The following is a 24,248-nucleotide window of genomic DNA, read 5'->3' as shown; positions in this document are numbered from 1 at the left end:
TATTCTGAATTAATTGTGAGGCTCTTGTCTGATGCTTTCTAGCTCACCTATCTATTTTTCGCAAGCCTGTAAGTGCTTTTGTACACCTGGGTACATTTTGTTCTGCCCTTTTGACAATAGTTCCAAGTCCTGCTGCTGCTATCAAGAATGCCTATCGTATTAAATCACAGTCTGAATGTGTGAATAACTCCATGAGCATTCATTAACATGATATTTTTGGACATAACAATGTCAGGATTTATTTAAGTATAAATATATATTTACAGAGAACTGACCGTTCAAAATGTTACCACCTTGCTAGAACCCACATTCTATTTTTTTACTATGACAAAAAATAATCCAGTTATAAAAAACATTTACTTCCAGAGTACATGGAACTTATTTCCATGCAACTGATAGTACTCTGTAAAAATATGTTTATCATATTTTATTTTGTGTCTTTGCATTTTATCTTGTTTTTGTAAACCACACTGAAAACGTAGTTGACGGGTATAAACACTGGAAATAAGTAATGGAGCAATTGTGTTTAAGAACCGCAACTTGATAGGATTGTATACCCATATGACCACACCTATCTAACTATTAACCGTCTAAAACGAGCTAACAACAAAAAAATCGGGCAAAGAAATAAATGCAAGAATAATTCATAACTTGTTAGAAAGTGTTATTTTTAAAGAAGCATGCAAGACATTTTGACATTTACCTGAAATACTTCCTGTTTCTTAAAAAAGATTATTCTAGTAATAAAAGAATGCAGTAACAGAATTTTCTGTTGTGTGCCCAATGCAGATCATTTGCTCAGTCCTAAGAATATGATAATTTGTTGCTTTATTTAACTAAAGAAATAAAAAGACAATCTGATATTCCAATCATTAACACATCTAGTCTGAATTCCATCCCAGCAATTAAATGACATCTTAGTGCCATGATCCTAAATTCACTTACTGGAAAATTTCCAGTAAGTGGACTTAGGAGCATGACACTAAGTTACGACGCAAAAGTGGTTATTTTTGTTTATGGATATAAATTATGGCTTAAACAATGAGAGAAATGAAACAGTAAGAACGAGATACAGTTCCAAAGAGTCATGAGAAAAGTACTGCGCATTATTTATTTTCCAGAGATGTATCAATTGAATATTTAGAACCAAGATGATCTACAGTGCCTATTCATGGTCTTGGTTTCTCTTCTTGCCAGTATGTTTAGGAACACATGCAGCTGTCTATCTCTTTTTTCTAGTGCATGCCTTAGGACTGCCCTAATAGGAACTATGACACACCTACTCCCAACCCAATAAATAATCAACTTCCACCCTTCAGCGCCAGGAACAAAACTTTCGTCCATCCATATGGAACAGGTCCTTAAAGAATACTGGCTAGCACCTGCAAGGGAAACTTTTTATTTTCACTACTGCTCTTTTGTGTAAATGCATTTCTCAGCAAAAGAGCTGTTTTAATTGTAAAAATTGAAATACCATAAATGTGCCTTCAGAAGCTGATTGTGGGAAAAGGCACACTGCAGCCTTTCCCCATCTGCATGTTTCCATCGGGAGGAGCATAGAAAGAGGACAATGTCAAGGAGGTTTAACAAACTGAACGACATCGTCCTCTTTCCATGAATCTCATTTATTCTTGTGGAGTTTTTAAAAGGATTGAAAGCTTGGCAACTTTGATTTCCTAAAAAAAAGCTTAACTTCGGCTGCCCCCCCCCAAAAATATCCTGGCTACACCCATGCTAGCAAATATAAACAGTGAAGGCTGCCATGAGAGGAGTCCCTTATTATAACTCTTTGAATGTAAATCACTATAATTAGCAGCATTCTTCTTATTATTATTTTTATGTGTGTAATGGCTGCTCGCTAAACACAATAAATCAAACTGAACTGAATTGACTAGCAGACCCACAAAGTTTCATGTAAAGAAAGCAGCAAGGTCTTATCCTGTGGAATAAAGAAGAGAAGGATTTGCATAGTTCTGGAATAGCTTGGGTGCTAGAAACTAATTCGTTCCACCATTTACCTCTTTATGATAATAAAAAGAGGGGGAGAAGTTAGTGAAGCACCATAAACGAAGAGCTTTGTGGAGTTAACCTTCTCACTTTGTGGGAGGGAACATTTGTTTCCCCTTGTCACAGCAAATAGCTTAATGTGTGCTGGCATTTTTGATGGCTTCATCTTAATATTTCCTAAACAGGAGTCTGTCTGAATAAAATTCACCAGCTGATATGTGTAAGGAGCAAAACAGTGTACATAATGACCCAGTCACCTCTGTATGTTCCCTTCCCCTCCCTCCTAAAGTGGGCACGCAGGCTAAAATTACCCTTCTAAACAGGTGCCCACAAAGGGACTCTGGGGTTTTCCTATCAAATCTGTGAAATATGGAACATGGACTTTACAACAGCTGGATCACAGGGATTGTTAATAGCGGGACTGTTTTTTGGTGTAGATTTTCATCGCAGGAAAATATATTGACCTAAACACATGTTCTTTCCCCCCCTCCTTCTTCCAACACCCCCTCAACCAGTTTTGGGGGCAAACAGTGGGAGGAGAGTGGGGAAGCCCCCACTGCCCTATGTGGAAATCCTTGTGTGGGCTTCTGCTAGCGGGACTCATTATTTGAATCTTGCTCACAGCCATCATGGCTAGTCACCATTGATAGTCTTACGCCCTCTTTTAAAGACTAGGGACCATTACTCATCTCATGGGATAAAATCCCGTGGTTAAACTACAGTATGTGCTATGTGATGAACTATTTCCTTTTGCCTGTCCTGACTCTTCTGATATTCTGCTTCATTGGATGGCCCTGAGTTCTGCTACAAAAAACTTTTCCCTAGCCACCTTTTTCCACACCATGCATGATTTTTAAAGCAAACTTATTCAAAAGGCCTGGATGAACTTGGTGCAAAAATGGCCACAAGGATGGCAGCAGCCAAGCTTACCTCAAAAGGCTATTATTTCTTATCTGGGGTGCCACTAGTAAAAAGGGCCTCTCTTCATCTGGTGGGGCACCCAGAACAGCCCTCCCCCCCCAAGTTTTGGCTAGAAGGTGATCTTTCAGGTAGCCTGGTCCCAAGCTGCTTCTGGAGCTTGGGACCAAACAAACGCATAAAGGCAGGCGCTGCTTGGGCCTCCTGTGTCATCAGCTAACATATGGAAAGGCTGTTAACTCAGAGCTCCCACAGCTGCCCATGTAGCTGTTGTCCTGGCCTGATCAAGGCACATTCCATAGGTTCAGAGAGAAACCTGTCCCCACCACAGCCCCTTGGCAAATATCCACACCTGCTTGCAAATGCCTGCTTCACCATTTTAGGCACAAGAGCACACTGTGTTGGGGACATAGCTGCCAAGTTTTCCCTTTTCTCGCGAGGAAGCCTATTCAGCATAAGGGAAAATCCCTTTAAAAAAGGGATAACTTGGCAGCTATGGTTGGGGATGTTGATGCAATCTGCTAACTGTGTGGAATCTTCTGTCAAGGCTATCATCTGCACACATCACTTGCTGATTACCTCTTCTTATCATCCTTTCCAAAGAACAAATAAAGCAATCTTTGTCATCTATGAAGAAGCATTTTGCTGGCCTCCCCTTCTGTGTGGTTTTCCCATTGTCCACTAAGCGCTCTGCTCCTTAACCCATCAGCTTTGTGAGTCCTTCATTTCTCCTTCAAAGCTCAGCATGTTTTTGTCTTGTATTCCAGTTGCCATTTCCAACTCCTCTCCCTTCCCATGGGAAAGGCAGTCTTTCATTTCCTTGCTGTGGCCTTATTTCCTTATGGCAACAGATGGTTTCTACTCCTGGAACAAGCATTTTCTTTTGCTACATAAAATATTAGTAATTTTCAGCTATGCTTTGATCTGGTTTTTTTTTTTAGCAGTTCTAGAAACAGAAACAAAAAAACAAACCCTAAATAGTTCAGGGTCACCAAAACGAAATGAGACTGTGAAGGCCTCTTTGTGGGGTCTGAACTGGCAGTGATGGACCAGGGATGAGACTTTGGGGTCATAGTAGATAGCTTGATGAAGATGTCAACCCAGTGTGCAGCAATGGTGAAAAGAGAGGGTTGCCATATTTCAAAAAGTAAAATTCCTGACACCTGCAAAATTGTTAAGCTTTTTTGGGGGGGGAACAAACCCAAATTGGGGAATCCTAACCCCCAAAATAGGGACCCAGGTGGCGCTGTGGTTAAACCACTGAGCCTAGGGCTTGCCGATCAGAAGGTCGGCAGTTTGAATCTCTGTGACGGGGTGAGCTCCCGTTGCTTGGTCCCAGCTCCTGCCAACCTAGCAGTTCGAAAGCACGTCAAAATGCAAGTAGATAAATAGGTACCGCTCCGGCGGGAAGGTAAACGGCGTTTCCATGTGCTGCTCTGGTTTGCCAGAAGCGGCTTTGTCATGCTGGCCACATGACCTGGAAGTTATACACCGGCTCCCTCGGCCAATAATGCGAGATGAGCGCGCAACCCCAGAGTCGGTCACGACTGGACCTAATGGTCAGGGGTCCCTTTACCTTTAACCCCCAAAATAGTGATTTTAAGTTTTTTGAGCTGTTTCCACTGCCTTTTCCATCATGTTTTCCCTGACATTTTGCCGATTTGGTAAAATCCCCCCCCCCAATGCCATTTTTACACCCGAAAACTAGGACATGTCGGGAATTTTCCTAACATATGGCAAGCCTATGAAAAAGCAAATTCCATGCTAGGAATCATTAGTAAAGAACTTGATTAGAAAACTGCTGATGTAGTATACAAATCTATGGTGCAACCACATTTGGAATACTATGTCCAGTTCTGTTCACCTCACCTCAAAAAGGATACTGTGTACAGTAGTTGAAAAGGTTCAACCAAAATGTCTGAGCAGATGGAGCAACTCCCCAATGAAGAAAATCTTGCAACATTTGGGACATTTTAGTTTAGAGAAATGCCAAGCAAGAGGTGATATGACAGGCGTTTATAAAATTATGAACGGCATGCAGAAAGTGTTCTTAAAACTAATACAAATCTAGCTAATTATTGGCTTTCTGTAAGGTTGGTTCTTAGATGGGACATTTGCAACTAGCAACTTTGGTTCCCAATTGGCACATTTGCAACTGTGGCCCCAATTCAGATAATGTTATTTATGCTTGAGTTCCACTGAAATGGATGGGACTGAATTTGTCACACTGATTGTAGCTGGATTAAAGTCAGCAATTCCAACTGATCAAAGTGGGAATTCTATCTAAACATGGGTAGGATTGTACTGTAGTTTTATCCAGGTGTTACATGTGAGATGAGGAATTGCCATGTGAAAAAGGTGGCATTGATAGTTGTGGAGGAGATAGAATTTTGGCAGGTGTAAGCTACACCTGCTGAAGTCCCATATTCTGCACAAGTATTGAAGGTCACAGGACAACAGCTCTCTCCTCTTTTTAACCTACCCACCCTGTTCACCAATTTGGGATCTTACATAGGAACATTAGTCGTTTCATTTTAGGGTTTCCCCCCTCTCATTCATTCTGTCTAATATGTTACAAAATACTTATTCACTCAAATTTCCTAAAAATCATAGTCAGCCATTGGGATACACAAGAAGTTTCTTTCTTCACTGGTTTTTCCTCAGCTTCTTCCATATTGCTTTTTCTTACAACATGTTCAATCTAAACAGTGATTTCTTCTTGTGCTGAAGGTCAGGTTGCGTAAATACACTAGAGGAAGGCTGTGGAAGAGTTTAGTAGGAAATAACACAACAGAGATTAGATTGCCATCAGCTATTAAATACATAAGGCTGAACTCACTGAAGTGCCCAGACCCTTATCCAGGAGAAATTCCTATGACCCCCCAAAGTGCACTTAAAATGTGGATTTCTGGAATACGAGCCAAATCTGTATGAGCAACATAGCAGTTGTGTGACTAGTTTACATCAAGCCTCCAGAACTGAAAGGAGGATAAGGAACCACACAGATCAGCGGCTGCAGCAAAAGGGACCACAGAGGGCAAAGATGACTACTTTATGTTTTGGAAAGGGTGATAAGGAGAAGCTTCCTGATTTCTCAATGCATATTTACTGAATCACCTCAAAGTCTTCCAAGGGTTTGTCAGTTGCTGGGTTTGTGCATGAAGAATGATGTAGACATCAGAGTCTCCAGGGTTTTCCCCCTCTCAGGTTTTCCCCTAAATCTGAATTCTTTCTGAGATAGACATAAACTATTCCATTGCTACATTTCATGGATTTTTAGGTGTGACCCTATCAAGCTTTTATGGATCATAGTTTGAGAGTTTTGAATTGCTTTTGTTCCAAAGATAATGTAATCTGACCTCTTTGGATAAGGGAGTACAGAATCTGGTTAATTTAAGAAATAGCTAGAGGATGGCAGCGAACAGAAAATGCACAACTGTCCTGCGCATGCCTACTCATGGCGACCACCATGTATGAGTGGCATGTGTCCAGGGTGCTGGCATAGCCCCTGATTGGTGGGCTTTGGTGTTGTTTCTGGGGATGTGGGAGGGGGAGGAGCATCTGTACCCTTTTTGTACCATTTGGGGATGTTCCAAGATGTGTTTCCTTCTCTCCTCCTGGGCTGAGCAGATACAACATACAGGAGCCTTTGTGTCAATGTAGCAGTCACAAATCTTCCACTCCCAATGTAACCGGAGAATAGGATTCCTTTGCCTTTCCTTTTTCAACTGTAGGAATTCACTAGTGGTACAAATCAGATTTTGCCATCTTTAAAATAGAAATATAAGCGAGGACGGGAAGATCATGTATAAAGTAGACATAACTAGTAAAAGTGTGGTAGACTTGTTGATGTCAGGAAATCATTGAAATAATCCTGTAGGCTATTGAAACAAACTCCGCACATCACTGTAGCATCCTAAACAAGAGGCTGTCTTGGTCAACGATCAGTTCATGATATCAAAACCCAGCCCTTTTCATGCAGTAAGTAGTGTATGGTGCTCATTACAGTTGGCCATGTGGCAAAGTGGTAATCTGATTTCTCCATGGTGGAGTCAGTTTGTTGGGATGTGAATAATCTTTCACCTCGGCTTCAGCACAGGCTGAAAAATCAATTCAGCCACGTGACCGAGCAATTAGATGGTGGTGGTGTGGTAGAAGCGCACAGAACTCTCCATGAAGCCAGGTTTTTTAGGCTGGAATCTGTCATAGAATCGTAGAATTGTAGTTGGGAGATACCCAAGGGTCATCTACCGTAGTCCAACCCCCTGCAACGCAGGAATCTCAGCTAAAGCATCCATGACAGATGGCTATCCAACCTCTGCGAGGTCGCTTGTGGTTGCTTTTCAATGTGGGACAGAAAGTAGCACTGTGAAACAATGCAGGTTTTAATGATACAGACACAAGAAATGCAAAAACACCATGTAAGTATAGCTCAGGCACCCCCAAACTTTGGCCCTCCAGATGTTTCAGGCTACAATTCCCATCATCCCTGACCACTGGTCCTCTTAGCTAGGGATCATGGGAGTTGTAGGCGAAAACATCTGGAGGGCCGCAGTTTGGGGGTGCCTGGTATAGCTTGTGAAGATGACCTGTATGTGTGAACTGTCCTGAGTATGATTTAAATGTCTCCAGGATTGAGAGAAACCGCTTGTCTTTCCTTTTGGGGGCAAATTATTACATAAGCAGTTAACACTATTCCGAAACTATTCTGAAACTTTGTATTACAGACACAGATAAACATATATTCTAAAAGTACGGTCAGTTTTTGTTTTTGTTTTTTTACAGAAAGATATGTGAATTCTTTCAGGGTCATGGGAATTAAATGTTTCAGGGTTTATTAGCCTAATTCTTCTGTGGCACATGGGAAGAAAACAATCTTTTATTCATAAGCAAAGGATCCTGGCCTTGAAAGAATAGTAAAAGTAGCAATGTTAGTTGCATTTGGTTAAATGGCTATCTACTGCTGTATTTTTGTGAACGCTTCTTGTACGTGGGTGGCGTTCTCGCCTTGCTCTCACAGTAGTTGCCATTACAGTTTATCAGACATATTAAGTCCCCCCCCCTTAAAACAACAACAGAAGAAAGATGCAAAATAAACAAGGATGTGATTGAAAGCAGTAGCGAACTGACGTCATCCTTTTTAAACTGCTGCCAGCTTGCTTTGTTTATTGAGGAGATCTTTGTGAAAATAAGGTCTTTTCTACACCCAGATGAGAAGCAATGGGGCTAAGTAGTCTTTTCTTTTCTTTTTCCATTCCCATTTCCTTCTCTGCTTCTAATGCACTTAGGCTAAAAGTAACCTTGTAATGGGCTGAGTTCCGGTAACTGAGTAAGATACAGGCAGACAGAAGGAAAGAAACATTGTAGACTTCATGACGAACTATTTCAGCACAGCAACCTGAGTGTTTAAGGAAATGAAGCAATGCCCGTTTATTATATTTGCAGTTACTGTGACAACAAACATATACTCCCCCCTCGCCCCCCCACCCTCATACATCATTCCTGACTCTGTTCAAAGCCTTTGAGTCCGGCAGACAGAATTCTCTCTTAAGCCCTTTTGCATACCTGACAATATAGCTCACATGGTGTTATTATTACCTCCCTTGCAAGGACTGAATTAGGTTGTTTATTCAAGTCGTTTTGGAAGGGTAGCAGTTGTGCTGTCTGTTGACACCTGAGTGCTAAGCCTAGCCACGCATTGTTTAGTTAAGAGAATGGTCATTTCCAACTGCAGGTTCTACAGTCTTGTGGCTTTCAGGATTTTGACAGCAGCTGCTTTTATCATCATCATCATCATCATCATCATCATCATCATCATCATCATCATCAAAACACTACTACTTTTATCATACTTTTTTTTAAAAAAAATCAAGTGTCTAGGCATCATGGATGTGGAGGGAATTTTGAAACGGTTGGCAGAAAGTATCTATTAAAAGAATTGAAAAGAAGAGATATTTGAGATTTCTCACCCACCACTCTGAGCCATCTTCTGATCATGGAAGTATCACAGAATCATAGACTTGGAAGGGACCACAGGGATCATCTAGTTCAACCCCTATAGTAAAATACCTGAAAACTACAGATTCTATAATCAGAGTGCAAATACAGTGGTTTAGTTTATCCTAACGAAGCTTTCACTGGTAAGATTGGTGGGAAATGGCTGTTTATTTTATTGATATCCCACGAAGGAGCTCAAAGTAATGTATCTGAGTTTCCCCCTCCCCATTTTATCCTTACAACAACTCTGTGAGGTCTCAGTTTAGGCTGAGAGATTGTGGCTGACCCAAAGTCACCTCGTGAGCTTCGTAGCCAAATGGGGATTTGATCTCGGGTCTTCAACACTATCCACTACACCACACTACTTGGCAGTCACGATAACTTCTGCTTTAAGAATAGATCTGACTTGTGTCACTCTGTTCAACATTTCTTATCACCCAAGTGAAAGAAAATAGAATGAACAGGCCTTAGTTCTTAATGGGGCACACTAAAAGCAAACACTGTCTGACTTTCAAATCTGTTTTGAAGCTACCAGTAGGATTGCTCCACTCCCCTACTGGTGGTATGAAGCAGCTAGTGTTTCTTCAACATTTCTGCTGACAGCTACAGCTGACAGCTACATCTTGGTGAACCGCAGAATAAACCCTGCCTCCAAGCTGTTGCTTTGATTATAAGTGTTTGATTCCTCTCATAACATATTCCTGCAAACTATGCATGAATCTCATTCCTTCCCAAGATAATGATGCTACAATTCCCTAGTGCTGATAGTCATGTCTTTGGAAATAATTGTGCCGATTTCAATTAAACTGCCTTTCATTTAAAACAGATTAGGATTGTTGCCTTGATCAAAATAACAGTCCAGTGCAGCATGGACAGTGGATTCACTTAAAGGGGTTATCGTGTGGGAATCAAAAGAGAATGATGCTGATTGAAAATGATACGAGCTATAAGCATCCCAAGAAAGGCTGTTTGGTGAAAGACTACACAAAAGCCTGTCTCTATGCAGTGCTGACATTTGCAGCAGGAAACATGTTGATCTGTGGCTGTTCTGAAAACAAAACTCCATCCATATAAATTTTACACTGTAAGGACTGAAATGCCACATCTGCTACCATAGCAGATGAAACTGAATACTCTCAATCTATATCATGCCCTCTCCAACTAGACTTCATGTTGAGGCCTCAACTGCAGGATATGCAGCACAATCCTATGAATTCTTACTTAGAAGTTATTCCCATTGAGATCAATTTAAAATGGCCCTAGGGCTATTTGGACTTGTAACTATGCCCAGGCAATTTTAACAGACTGTGTTAATGGGAGAGATGGAGAGCATCCCATTACACGTTCCTCCCATCACCAGTGTGCCAAGGACCAAGTGACAGGAAGATGAGCAACCATCAGATACAGCCCCTGAAATTATTGAGACGGTGAAGATGATAAAACAGGAGAGTTCTTGTTGCTCACTAATCTGCACACTTCTTTCACTTTATTGGCTCTCCCCCACCTTCACCTTGCCATGAAAACAGAAACAATGAGAGAGACAGAGTGTGTGAGAGAGAGACGTGGAGAGAGTGCACAGGCAGGTAAGCAACTGACCCTCCCTATCTAGTCAATTCACCCACCCATTCCTCCCTTGCATGTCCAGGAGAAGCAAGAAATGGGCAAAGAGATCGCCACCTGGGGCCCAAGGGGAGTACCCTCCCGAAATAATATGTTAGCAGTGAGTGCATGCAGATTTATGAAGTTCAGGATAGCTGTGGATGTGGTGACCCACATGTGTCTTTTTGTCCTGGCTGCATCTGCAGTCCTGCCCCCCAGTGAGGTAAATTTTGTAGATCTGTTGTGTTCTGGTCTGATGCCAAAACCCACAGGGAAACCAATAAGGTGGCTTGTCCGTGATAAAGGTTGGAAACACACTAAGGCCTTTTATGCCTCTGTCTCCACCACCTTGAGAGAGCTTTAGAGCCTCAATGAGTCAATCCTCTGGCCTGTCAATGGGCACTCCTTCTCCTCCTTCTTTCCATAGCCTCCCTCCTGGTGTGCTCCCAACACTGCTGGACTGGTGGTGTGCAGTGAGAGGTATCTAGTTTTTTGGGTGCAGGGGAAGGTGTCTGTGTGGGGCTAGGCTCTGGCCTGTTTAAGTCCTGGTGGTCTGGGAGATTGCTATGGGAGTTCTTGTCCAACAACCTTGGGCACACTGATCTCCCTATCTTCCACAGTCTTCTTTCTGAGTCCCGATCCAGATTCTGCTCCCTATCTGGTGCCCCTACAGCCTACAGCTCTCTGTCCAGATCACTGCTGGGCACAGAGGTCATGGCAGTCTGTGCCAGCATGCACCCTTTTCCCTACTAAACTCCTGTAACAGTTAAGAAATGTATCTAGAAATGGGGTCCACATTGTGGTGCTCATTGGCACCTGGGCATCTCAGGCACCCCTGACATAAAAATAATGTTGTTTTAAAGGATTGCCTGATTCCACACACACCCTTTTGTCTGTCTTTTATTTGTTTGGATGTGTGCAGATGTTTTGCCTGTTTTGAGGGAGTTCCGAGCATTGCTAGTCATTCTTCCATGAAATGGATATTTAGTGGTGCCCATAACAGTTTCTCAGATTTTTCAAATGTGCCCCCAGGCCAAAAACAGTTGAGGAACTCCTGATCTAGAAGGTAGTTTATGAAATCCGACTTTAGATAATGTGATATTGGAGCTGGGCTTAAGGCAACAACAAAGCTAGGCCTCCAAAAAGCTCACACCGTGTGTGGGTGAATTGTGTGAACTGCAAATTGGTACAGCAGATTTACATCCCTGCCCCCCCATATAGTTCCTTGAGTTAAAACAACATTTAATATATACGATTGTGAAAATAGCTTTTCTTGATCTTTGTGTGTGGCTGAAACAGGGCTAAAATTCCAGAAGATATAGAAGATAACAGTGGCTAAGTGTCGAATAAACACATATTTTAAAATGCAATCATAAAACATTACAGGAAGGAAAACAAACTGTGGCTGTTACATTGTTCTTATATGTTTCCAGCACGCTGCCAAAATGAATTCTTTTGGAGGTTAAGAAAGGGGCCAAATTCAAGCAATGTCTGGGTATGTTTTTGGTTAAAGTGGGAATATATCTTTTGACAGGACGTGAGGTTCTCAACCTTTCTTTTTATAAATTTGCCATTGTAAATGGCATGATAAGAAGGTAATGGGCAACTTCCCAGCAGACAATAGCTTCAGAGTAAAGGTAGATTAGAATAAGTAACACTAAAATTAAAATGCATAATAGCTTGGAAAGCTACAGAGTCTTGTTTTATGCACAGAGAGCTTCAGGTCTTCACTGTAAAGTGTTGTGACATTCTAGCAGGAGGCTGATTTGAATTCTCAGTGACATTGCTGTTGCCCATTTGCTCATGCAGAAGCAGCAGCCTTGATGTTTAAGTTAAAGAACCGACAAACACCTCTTATTCCCACTCTTCTTGTTGTAAATACTTAAAACTTGAAAAGTATTTACAAGAAGGAGTTTTTGTGTGCTTGCAGGCATAGGATCAGGCCAGTTAAAATTCCTCGAACATCCCTTGCACCCACTCTGTAAACGGTCATCTGCATCCCGCAGCCCCCAAGAAATTTGCAGCAGAGTGAGCCCTTTTTCTGTTTTTAAAAAAGATGGTTATATGCATGTGAATTTAAAAATAAAATGTGTGTTAAATATGCTGCCCAATCGGTGCAAATGATGTATACACCCATTATGGAACCACTAAATAGTTAACACTGTAAGAAGTCGCTCACTGTCTTGGAATGTGAGAAATATTTGTGGCAGTTGATAAAGGAGAGGCCACAATGAATATACTCCCATACAGGATACATGATGGGTTTCCCCACACTTCCCCTTAAGAACTGAGTCACCACTGTGGCTGACAATCTGATTGATTGATTATTGATTAAGCTTGGATTGATTAAGAGGAAGAACCATTTGCCCTGCTGCCTTTTCTTTCTCATTACCTTGCTCAGCGTGTTTTAAAGAAACACTTGCAGAGTTGGTTCTGTGTGGTTCAACTACCACTTTCTACAAGGCAATCAATGTACAATGCCTTGAATGGTGGGGGTGTAACGTGCAAATGTAGTAAACAAAGAAACAGCATACAGTAATTTGTAAAATACAGACTGTTGGTAGTATTCAATGAAGTTTTGCTGGGAGTAGGCAACTTCAAATTAATGAACATGGCTAAATTAGAACCTGATCACCTCATCTGTGCCTGATCACCTCATCTGTCTCCTGAGAAATCTCTATGTGGGACAAGAAGCTACAGTTAGAACTGGATATGGAACAACTGATTGGTTCAAAATTGGGAAAGGAGTACGACAAGGTTGTATATTGTCTCCCTGCTTATTTAACTTATATGCAGAATTCATCATGCGAAAGGCTGGACTAGATGAATCCCAAGCCGGAATTAAGATTGCCGGAAGAAATATCAACAACCTCAGATATGCAGATGACACAACCTTGATGGCAGAAAGTGAGGAGGAATTAAAGAACCTTTTAATGAGGGTGAAAGAGGAGAGCGCAAAATATGGTCTGAAGCCCAACATCAAAAAAACCAAGATCATGGCCACTGGTCCCATCACCTCCTGGCAAATAGAAGGGGAAGAAATGGAGGCAGTGAGAGATTTTACTTTCTTGGGCTCCTTGATCACTGCAGATGGTGACAGCAGTCACAAAATTAAAAGACGTCTGCTTCTTGGGAGAAAAGCAATGACAAACCTAGACAGCATCTTAAAAAGCAGAGACATCACCTTGCCGACAAAGGTCCGTATAGTTAAAGCTATGGTTTTCCCAGTAGTGATGTATGGAAGTGAGAGCTGGACCATAAAGAAGGCTGATCGCCGAAGAATTGATGCTTTTGAATTATGGTGCTGGAGGAGACTCTTGAGAGTCCCATGGACTGCAAGAAGATCAAACCTATCCATTCTTAAGGAAATCAGCCCTGAGTGCTCCCTGGAAGGACAGATCGTGAAGCTGAGGCTCCAATACTTTGGCCACCTCATGGGAAGAGAAGAATCCTTGGAAAAGACCCTGATGTTGGGAAAGATTGAAGGCACTAGGAGAAGGGGACGACAGAGGACAAGATGGTTGGACAGTGTTCTCGAAGCTACGAACATGAGTTTGACCAAACTGCGGGAGGCAGTGCAAGACAGGAGTGCCTGGCGTGCTATGGTCCATGGGGTCACGAAGAGTCAGACACGACTAAACGACTAAACAACAACAACAACAAATTAGAACCATTCATTTCAACAGGTTTACTTTGAGTAAAACTTAGTTGAATACCACCTGATGTGTTTAATTTAATCTAGTCATTACCTAGGTTATCTGGAGGAATGCAATGGACAGAGGATGCATGCATTGTGATACAATATTTATGTGTACTTTGTTCTGACTCACCTACTGCAGGTTCACTGTAGAAGTTCATTTTTATTTTTTTAGTCATCGATTAATAATTACATTAGTATGTTCAAGATACTTAGTGTATAGAATGATGGAGACAGGCAAACATGTCTTGCTCTTGCTTTATAACCTCGAAAACAAAAGAAAAAATGAGTGTGGCCCAGATACAGCCTTTACCACATCTTGGCCCAATAAAATAGACGGTTCGTGACACAGGCTAAGCCTTTAATGGATCGCGGCTTTAATGACAGCATAATTTTATTCCAGCTCTCTCTTTGATCATGGAATTGAGAAAGTATTTATTTAGCATGCTATTTCATTTCACGTAATAAGACACAGGTTTACTTTTCTCGTACCCAGTCCAGGCCAGATGCAAAAATAAAGATCCATGGACTATAATATTCATAAGAAATTCCAGGGGAATGTTGTAGACAGTTTTAAAAAAATAGATAGATAGATAGATAGATAGATAGATAGATAGATAGATACCGTATTTTTCCATGTATAAGACAATTTTTGTATTTTAAAAAATGTTAAATAATAAAAATAATAAACCTTTATTGTCACTACACCACTTGTGTGCAGTGAAATTAAATGAGCCCCCCCCCCAATACACTCAGTCTTGTTCACACCCTGTGTGCTTGTCGGAAGTCAATTGCACCACTATTTTTTTTCCCATTCAGCAGCCCAACAGCCCACAGATAAAACTGTTCTTTAACCCGTTGGTGCAGCTGACTATACTTTTGTATCTCCTGCCTGAAGGTAGGAGATTAAAGAGGTCCCTGAGAATTTTCCTCGCTCTCCTGAGGCAGCGGTCTCCTGCGATGTCATCTAGCGAACTCAGGGGACAGCCCTGAGGAGACAGTTAAAAATGGGGGTTGTCTTATACATGGATAGTGCAGAGGGGGGTGGCTGATTGGTGGCTGCCGCAAGCAGGAGAATGTCTGCGGCGATTGGACGGGTAATTGGTGGCTGCAACCAGGTCTGCTGGTGATTGGCTGCTGCTGGCGGCCAGCGGGCAGACGATTGGTGGCTTCGGCGAGGCGTGTGATTGGCAGCGGTGGTCAGGCAGGTGAGCGATTGTTGGCAACACCCTCAAAAGAAGCTCAACAACTCTGGGCAATCTCCCCAAATTTCCTTAATTTGGGGTCCCAAAAAATAGGGGTTGTCTTATACACAGGGGCGTGTTATACATGGAAAAATACTGTAGATAAAAAGTGAAATGTGTGCCATAAATGTGTGTGTGTGTGTGTGTGTGTGTGTGTGAAAGAGAGAGAGAGCAGAGCAGGCCTTCAAGCAGACCAGTGAATAGTATTCTCTTTTGTAGGGTACCACTCCCTCTTTCTATCAGTAAAAGACAGATAAAATACATGGGAAAAACAAATAACAACAGCAATAATGTATTAAGTTATTAACTAACTAACCATTGGTGGCCCTTTCATGACATCTGAAATCAGGTACCTGAGGTTGTCTCCCTCACTTTACCTAATGGTAGGGCCCTCCCTTATTTGTGTATAGTCCCAGATACAGAAATTGCATATGTATAATTTCTAATGAGCGAAGCGCCTTACAATGTTCATCCTGCTAAATGTTTCAGAATCGTGAAACAGCTCTTCCTCTCTGTTTAACAGGTGTTGAGGCACAATGATATGACCCATTTCAACACACCCTGGGACCTGCTGGTGAAGGGTGGGCATTGGGTAATAAATTTGATGATCACGATGACAGGCATGGCCCTGGCTCAGCCTGTGTGTGGCTGGCTCCCTCCATGTCCACTCCACACTGCACTGAGAGTCATTACAAGACAGTCCCTTTTGGGTGAAATGTGATGGCATTCCCTGGGATGACTGGGGTGTGTCTTTCATAGTTTATTTTGTTTATTTTTGTATTTTTTGCTGTTGTGTGCCTCCCTCCACCCCCACCTCACCCCACCCCACCCCCCCCGTCCTGGTATTGAGCATACCTTGGGTATTTCAGCCATTTTGTCAGTGGCTTATATCTCCAGTCTTGGTACAATGTGATTTCATGACTGCTCTGTGAGGCAGGTATTGGGTGAGAAAAAGCAGAGGAAAGGAAAGCTTCAGAACTGGGCAATTGGAGACCAGGCAATGTATTGCTTAAAAGTAGCCAGAGCAGCTTCTGGATTCAAATAATGGCAGGAAGTCAAAGGTCTGAAGTGGTTCTAGGGTTGCCAGACTCAATAGAGGACAGGACTTCTGTGCCTTTAATTGCCCTGCTCTCTTTTGAGTCTGGAAACCTTAAAAAGAAACCAGCAGACCCTTTGTTTAATTTCCAAGCAAAGGGTCTGCTGGTTTCTCTTTAAGGTTTCCAGACTCAAAAGAGAGCAGGGCAATTAAAGGCACAGAAGTCCTGTCCTCTATTGAGTCTGGCAACCCTAAGTGGTTCCCCTTGGTTTCCTGTTGCTGCAGGTTTCTTTTATCCAGTGGTGTTGTCTGCTGTAGTCAGACAACACCAAGAGCCATGCTAGAAAACTTTCAGAAGCAGAGCAGCTGCTACTTCATGTGCCAGGAAAGCAGCTCCAAATATTTCCTGCCCTGTGGTGGCAAGAGGGTTTGAAACTTGGGGTTTTCAGGACATCTAAACCACATGACCACATTTCCCATATTTCCCCCATTTCCCTGCCACAAGTGACATTGACTGCTTTAACTGGTTTGCTTTGCAGTGCAGCGGGAGCAACATTAATCTTGTTCATGTTGTTTCATATTCTGAAGAGCAAAAGCTTATGGAGAAAGTGTTTTGGCTCTGCAAGGGTATATGTGTGAGATAAAAATTGGTTTGATTCCTCTTTTCTTTCTGTCAGTCTTATTCTGCTGCGTCGGGTCTCTTGGGCTGGCAGCATAGAAAGAGGCCTGATACTTCATTCTTGAGGATGATAGACCATAACAACACAGGCTGAATTGGCAACGGAGATGTGCAGTGATAAATAGCAGCAATTAATAATATATAATTAAGTAACACACACACACACACACACACACACACACACACACACACACACACACCATCTGTTAAACAAACTAAGAAAAACTTATGACTTGTGGAAAACAGTTTTGGAAATAATTTTGGGGGAAGACCGTGAGCTGAAGAGTTTCTAGGCAAGATAACTTTATCAAGAGCCACATGTATATCACACGCATGTGTTAATCAATGGAATACAGGTTCCACTATAATGTTTAATGAATTAAAACAACAACTTCATTGTGAGGCACACATATCCTTAGGCCAATCTGGAGTCTTAGGATGGCAGACCAACCCAATATTGAACTTTTTATACCTTCCAACATTTCTCTGATGAAAATAGGGACATCCCATTCCATAATGATAATTTTACTAGGTTGGACAGTGTTCTGGAAGCTACCAACATGAGTCTGACCAAACTGCGGGAGGCAGTGGAAGACAGGAGTGCCCGGTGTGCTCTGGTCCATGGGGTCATGAAGAGTTGGGCACGACTAAATGACTAAACAACAACAACAACATGCCCCACACATCTTACTGGGTTGCCCCAGCCACTCTGGGCAGCTTCCAACATATATAATCACTGGCGGAGAAACAGGGGTTCGGGGGGAGTGCACCGCCCCCGGCAGCACAATCCCGGTGGGATGGGGGGGGGAAGCGCAAGATATATATTTGGAATTAACAGCAATGGTGTTGCAGAAAACAAAACATTATGTCATAGTAGCTGTGACTGATGCCTGAATCTTTTCACCAAAATGCACACAATAAAAAGGTTAAGTTCGTCTCTGTTCCAGTTCACTCTGCATAGGGGTAAACTTAATGAAAAACAGGGCCTATGGATCTGCTGAACAAGACTGTGGAGTGCCAGAGAGTGAGTAAAATATCATTACATCATCATGGTATTTTTGGCCAGCTCACATCCCCATGGAACCTGCTTGTTTGTATTGGGGGCCTTTACGTAAATGTCTGTGACAGGTTCTAATTAATGCATTTTTTAAAAAAATTGGCGTGACCCTGAGCATTAGTCTCAGCATGTACAAAACACGCTGCATCCTTTACATTGTGAAGAAAAGGGATTTGGGGTGTCCTTATCACCCCTGTTCTTATACTGACTCGCCTTTGTTGCTTCTTCTCTTCTTTAGAGGATGTGGGAAAGTGGAGGAGGGAAGGAAGAGAATATTCCTTGAAATTGCCTTTGTAGGTGGAAAATCTTTAGTACTAAGAGGACCACCCACTTCTTAAAATATCTCTGCACCTCTGGACAAGCTGTTATGAAGCTTCAGAAATGCTGCTGCCATGGGCAGGAGGCGTAAGAAAATGTCACTGCATTAGTGCAAATCCTTGCACGTACCTAAATGGGTTTTTTGTTTTTTTTAGATCACAGCCTGACTTTGTTGGTGTTTAGTCGTTAAGTCGTGTCCGACTCTTCGTGACCCCATGGACCATAGCACGCCAGGCACTCCTGTCTTGCACTGCCTCCCGCAGTTTGATCAAACTCATGTTCGTAGCTTCGAGAACCCTGTCCAACCATCTCGTCCTCTGTCGTCCCCTTCTCCTAGTGCCCTCAATCTTTCCCAACATCAGGGTCTTTTCCAGGGAGTCTTCTCTTCTCATGATGTGGCCAAAGTATTGGAGCCTCAGCTTCACGATCTGTCCTTCCAGTGAGCACTCAGGGCTGATTTCCTTCAGAATGGAAAGGTTTGATCTTCTTGCAGTCCATGGGACTCTCAAGAGTCTCCTCCAGCACCATAATTCAAAAGCATCAATTCTTTGGTGATCAGCCTTCTTTATGGTCCAGCTCTCACTTCCATACATCACTACTGGGAAAACCATAGCTTTAACTATACGGACAATGCCTTTCTGCGTTCTCCACCACTGTGCTCTCTTCTCTCCTGCCCTCAGATGCAAGCCAATATCTTTGGCATAACTAGTCCTTGAGGAATGGCAACTGCCCCACCGAGTATGCTGGACTCCAGCTCCCATCAGTCCCAGCCAGCACAGCCTATGATCAAGGATGATGGGAGTTGTAGTCCAACATTTGGAGGGCCATAGGTTGCCCTTGCCCTGAGCACAATCTGATTTTTATACTATTGATGAAATCATCATAATCAAGTTTGATCAGCTGAGTTTGAGCTTTGTTGTTGTTGTTTAGTCGTTTAGTCCTGTCCGACTCTTCGTGACCCCATGGACCATAGCACGCCAGGCACTCCTGTCTTGCACTGCCTCCCGCAGTTTGGTCAAACTCATGTTCGTAGCTTCGAGAACACTGTCCAACCATCTCGTCCTCTGTCGTCCCCTTCTCCTAGTGCCCTCAATCTTTCCCAACATCAGGGTCTTTTCCAAGGATTCTTCTCTTCTCATGAGGTGGCCAAAGTATTGGAGCCTCAGCTTCACGATCTGTCCTTCCAGGGAGCACTCAGGGAGTTTGAGCTTTACATTTTATTAAAATTTTAATAAAAAGCATATGGCAAGATATGTAACAGCCATTGTATGATCTCAGAGGTATCTGAAACATAATGGCCCAAACTGAACTATGGTGAGATGGAAAAATATGGGTTGTATCCAACTAAGTTCTAATCGGACTAGACCCTCTGTAATGAATGGACCTAAGTTAGTCATGCCAATTAATTTCAATGGATCTACTCTGAGTAGGCTTAGCATTGGCTATAACTCAATACATTTTTAAAAAATCACAATTCCTTACCATTTATCCTTGGACATAGTAGTAACAAATATTTTTTAATGCAGATACTCATATTCCCAGATCCAAAGAAGTTTCTGTGGCGCATTGTGCCAAGTTAAAATTGCTCTGAGATCAGATTTTGCACTATTGCCATTGCTGTTCAATCAGAGTATCTGTGTACTCTCTGGAGTGCTCACATGGTGGTATAGAACAGTACTTCTGGGATGAATTTCAGAGATGTATATGTTTTCTTTTAAAGTATGATGTACTTTCCCCCCCTAGTTCTTCCATTGTTAAGCATGTCCAGAACACGCACAGTGTATGTTAACAACAGTGTTCCCACTCCAGACACAGTTTCACACAATAATGCAAGCCTGAAACAATGGCTAGGGTGGTTGTGCCATTTTCTTTGCAAACTCTAATGTGCCAAAGAGCGCTGCACTAGACATGTTTGGTAACACATCCAGATGTACATTCAGATACAGCCTGTGTCAGGCAAAGAAATTTGCAAACAAAACCAGCCTCTGCCTTTGCATCTCCCTTCCTCGGAATTATAGCAGAGAGATCCCTTTCTGGAAACAGTGACCATTTAAATATCCAGTTCAATAGACAGAGAGCAAGATAAGAGACGCAAGTTCAAGTTTGTAAGGGTTGTGAAGTCTGTTCTTTAGAGTACTTTCCCAAATGAAAAGAACTCAGATAGGATTGGGTTCCAAAAGGCGTATTTTGCATTTATTTATTTAGCCTGATTGAGGCTACAGTCCTATGTTCTCTGGAGAAGTATCCCAAAAGCCATAGGATATTATCAGGGAATTTGAAGGAGATCTGAACCTCCCATCCCCAAACCATTGGCCCAACTGACCAAGGGCCAAAAGGGGTGGTCGTTCTGGGGGTGTGCTGGTGAGAATAGGCAGCCCATGCACTAGCCCAGGGGTCAGCAAACTTTTTCAGCAGGGGGCCAGTCCACTGTCCCTCAGACCTTGTGGGGAGCATATATTGGGGGGAATGAACGAATTCCTATGCCCCACAAATAACCCAGAGATGCATTTTAAATAAAAGGACACATTCTACTCATGTAAAAACACGCTGATTCCCAGACCATCTGCGGGCCAGATTTAGAAGGCAATTGGGCTGCATCCGCCCCCCCCCCCCGGGCCTTTGTTTGCCTGCCCATGCACTATCCACGCAGCCAGATATATTGCTTTTGAAGCTTTTTGGGGGATAATGGGGAGGAGGGACTGAGGCAGCATACAGCCCTCACACCACCTTGCAAAGGAATCTGCTGGACTGCAGATTCTGAAGTGGGACACTGATCCTCTTTAGGTGAGCCATGGTGGGATGCTAACAAAATATGCCCATACACGGAGTATTCCTCCTCTTTTAGTTCTGCCCTGCCAGTAGTGACATCCGACAGGGTGTTGGATAAAGTGGTAGAACCACTTTTGAATTTCAACCCCACTTGAGGTTTACACTCGTTCTGACTTTAATAAATGATGGTTCCAGTAAGGACAGCACTTGACTTTTCTGGGAGCCCAGAGGAAAGACCACCAAAGCTACTCCAGCTCTGTTCTTTCAGTTGCCTGCCCCTTCCACATCTTACAAGGGCATTTGACAGATGAGAGTTTCAATGGTCCAGGGGGCAGAGAAGCTAAAGGAAACTGCTTGGCCTAAAATGCTCCCTTTTAAAAAATTGAAGCCCATCCCAAAACAGTGGGGCCTGCTTCCGAGTAAACATGCATGGGACAGCATTGTGGGATAGCAACTCCTGCTGTTGGTGGTGAGGGTCTAGGACCAAGGCGTGTAACAAAGGACTCAAATTCCAGGGTGTGGGGAGGGAAGCTGTTAGCCTGTTGTGGTTAAAAATGGTGAAGAATTTTGTGACACCCTAAAGACCAGCAAATCAGGGATGCGAGTGGCGCTGTGGGTAAAACCACAGAGCCTAGGGCTTGCTGATAAGAAGCTTGGTGGTTCGAATCCCCATGATGGGGTGAGCTCCCATTGCTCGGTCCCTGCTCCTCCCAAGCTAGCAGTTCGAAAGCATGTCAAAGTGCAAGTAGATAAATAGGTACCGCTACAGCGGGAAGGTAAACAGCATTTCCATGTGCTGTGCTGGCTTGCCAGAAGCGGCTTTGTCATGCTGGCCACATTACCTGGAAGCTGTACGCCGGCTCCCTCGGCCAATAAAGCGAGATGAGTGCCGCAACTCCAGAGTTGTCCGTGACTGGACCTAACAGTCAGGGGTCCCTTTACCTTTACCTTTTAAAGACCAGCAAATGGATTGTAGCATAAGCTTTTGCATTTTCTACTGTATGGTTCTAAGTCAAATCTTCCTGTTGAATAGTTCACCACTGTCAACTATGTCCAGTCTTCAGACTGCCAACACAACTATTATTTTATAATATTTTATCTCTCAGTGGCTTTTGATACCATCGACCATAACATCCTTCTGGACTGTCTCGAGGGGATGGGAGCTGGGGGCACTGTTATACAATGGTTCCGCTCCTTTCTCCAGGGCCATGTCCAGAAAGTGGTGGTGCGGGATGAGTGTTCAGACCCCTGGGCTCTCACTTGTGGGGTGCCTCAGGGTTCTGTCCTCTCCCCCATGCTTTTTAACATCTACATGAAGCCACTGGGAGAGATCATCAGGGTTTTTTGGATGGGTGTTCATCAATATGCGGATGATACCCAGCTCTACCTCTCTTTTAAATCAGAACCAGTGAAAGCAGTGAAGGTCCTGTGTGAGTGTCTGGAGGCAGTTGGAGGATGGATGGCGGCTAACAGATTGAGGTTGAATCCTGACAGGACAGAAGTACTGTTTTGGGGGGACAGGGGGTGGGCTGGTATGGAGGACTCCCTGGTCCTGAATGGGGTAACTGTGCCCTTGAAGGACGAGGTGTGCAGTCTGGGAGTTTGGACTCACAGCTGTCCATGGAGGTGCAGGTTAATTCTGTGTCCCGGGCAGCTGTCTACCAGCTCCATCTGGTACGCAGGCTGAGACCCTACCTGCCTGCAGACTGTCTTGCCAGAGTGGTGCATGCTCTAGTTATCTCCCGCTTGGACTACTGCAGTGCAGGCTACATGGGGCTACCTTTGAAGGTGACTTGGAAACTGCAATTAATCCAGAATGCGGCACCTAGATTGGTGACTGGGAGCGGTTGCCGAGACCACATAACACCAGTCTTGAAAGACCTACATTGGCTCCCAGTTCATTTCTGAGCACAATTCAAAGTGTTGGTGCTGGCCTTTAAAGCCCTAAACAGCCTCGGTCCAGTATACCTGAAGAGCGTCTCCCCCATCGTTCTGCCCGGACACTGAGGCCCAGCGCCGAGGGCCTTCTGGCGGTTCCCTCGCTACGAGAATCCAAGTTACAGGGAACCAGGCAGAGGGCCTTCTCGGTAGTGGCACCCACCCTGTGGAATGCCCTCCCACCAGAGGTCAAGGAGAACAACAATTACCAGACCTTTAGAAGGCATCTCAAGGCAGCCCTGTTTAGGGAAGATTTTAATGTTTGATGCTGTATTGTTTTTAATATTCGGTTGGAAGCCGCCCAGAGTGGTTGGGGAAAACCAGCCAGATGGGCAGGGTATTATTATTATTATTATTATTATTATTATTATTATTATTATTATTATTATTTTAGAAACAGAGGGTCCTGAAAGTAGAGAAGTTGACTTTTAAATAAATGATGCCTTGATTTTGTTCCGTATGAGGTTAGATATCAAGCAGACTCTGAAAAGCAAAACCACCCAGGAGTTCATTCCCTAGATACTCACATTATCTGTCTCCTGTACTGTCTCCTTTAAACCATCACATTCAGCTGAAGGCAGATTTTGAGTTATACCTTTAAAGTAATATATGGACTTGGCGGGGGGGGGGGCAAATGGTGTCTTTTAAGAAAGATTGGTTTGAAAGATAGCACCATTTTATTCTGGAGCAGGTTGTTCAGGATTGAAGTTTCCTGCTTAAACGTTCCAAAATGAAAAAAAAAATTATTTCATTATCTGTGAAATGCTCTGCTTTCATCTGTGGCCAATCTCGTCCTCTTTCTTACAGTGTTGCAAGCCTTCTGGTTTCAGTAAATCTTGAGTTTGGCTTGCATTTTACCATGGCTCTCTCTCCCCCCCCCACCTCCGCTTTTCAATTACCCTTCAACACAGACTTTTTTGAGCGTGCTCTTAGATTACATGTTGATTGTGTTGACTGTAAATGTCAAGCTGTTTTTCAGCTCTTTCCTA

At 43.1% G+C, this 24,248-nt stretch overlaps 1 protein-coding gene across 4 annotated transcripts in view; it reads left to right on the top strand.

Annotated features, from left to right (window-relative positions):
* The window catches only part of FILIP1 (filamin A interacting protein 1), an 84,912-nt gene that overhangs the window by 941 nt on the left and 59,723 nt on the right, over window positions 1-24,248 (top strand). Inside the window, exon 2 of one of the 4 annotated variants that reach the window (XM_035109584.2) lies at window positions 10,449-10,505. The exons of the other annotated variants lie outside the window; for them this stretch is intronic. The gene's annotated coding sequence lies outside the window, so the exon portion shown is untranslated. The remainder of the gene's footprint in view (window positions 1-10,448; window positions 10,506-24,248) is intronic. 4 annotated transcript variants of the gene reach the window in all.

This window comes from Zootoca vivipara, chromosome 3 (assembly GCF_963506605.1).
Source record: "Zootoca vivipara chromosome 3, rZooViv1.1, whole genome shotgun sequence".
Taxonomy (NCBI): domain Eukaryota; kingdom Metazoa; phylum Chordata; class Lepidosauria; order Squamata; family Lacertidae; genus Zootoca; species Zootoca vivipara.
The sequence above is the reverse complement of the archived record's forward strand: the minus strand, read 5'-3'. Positions and strand labels throughout refer to the sequence as shown.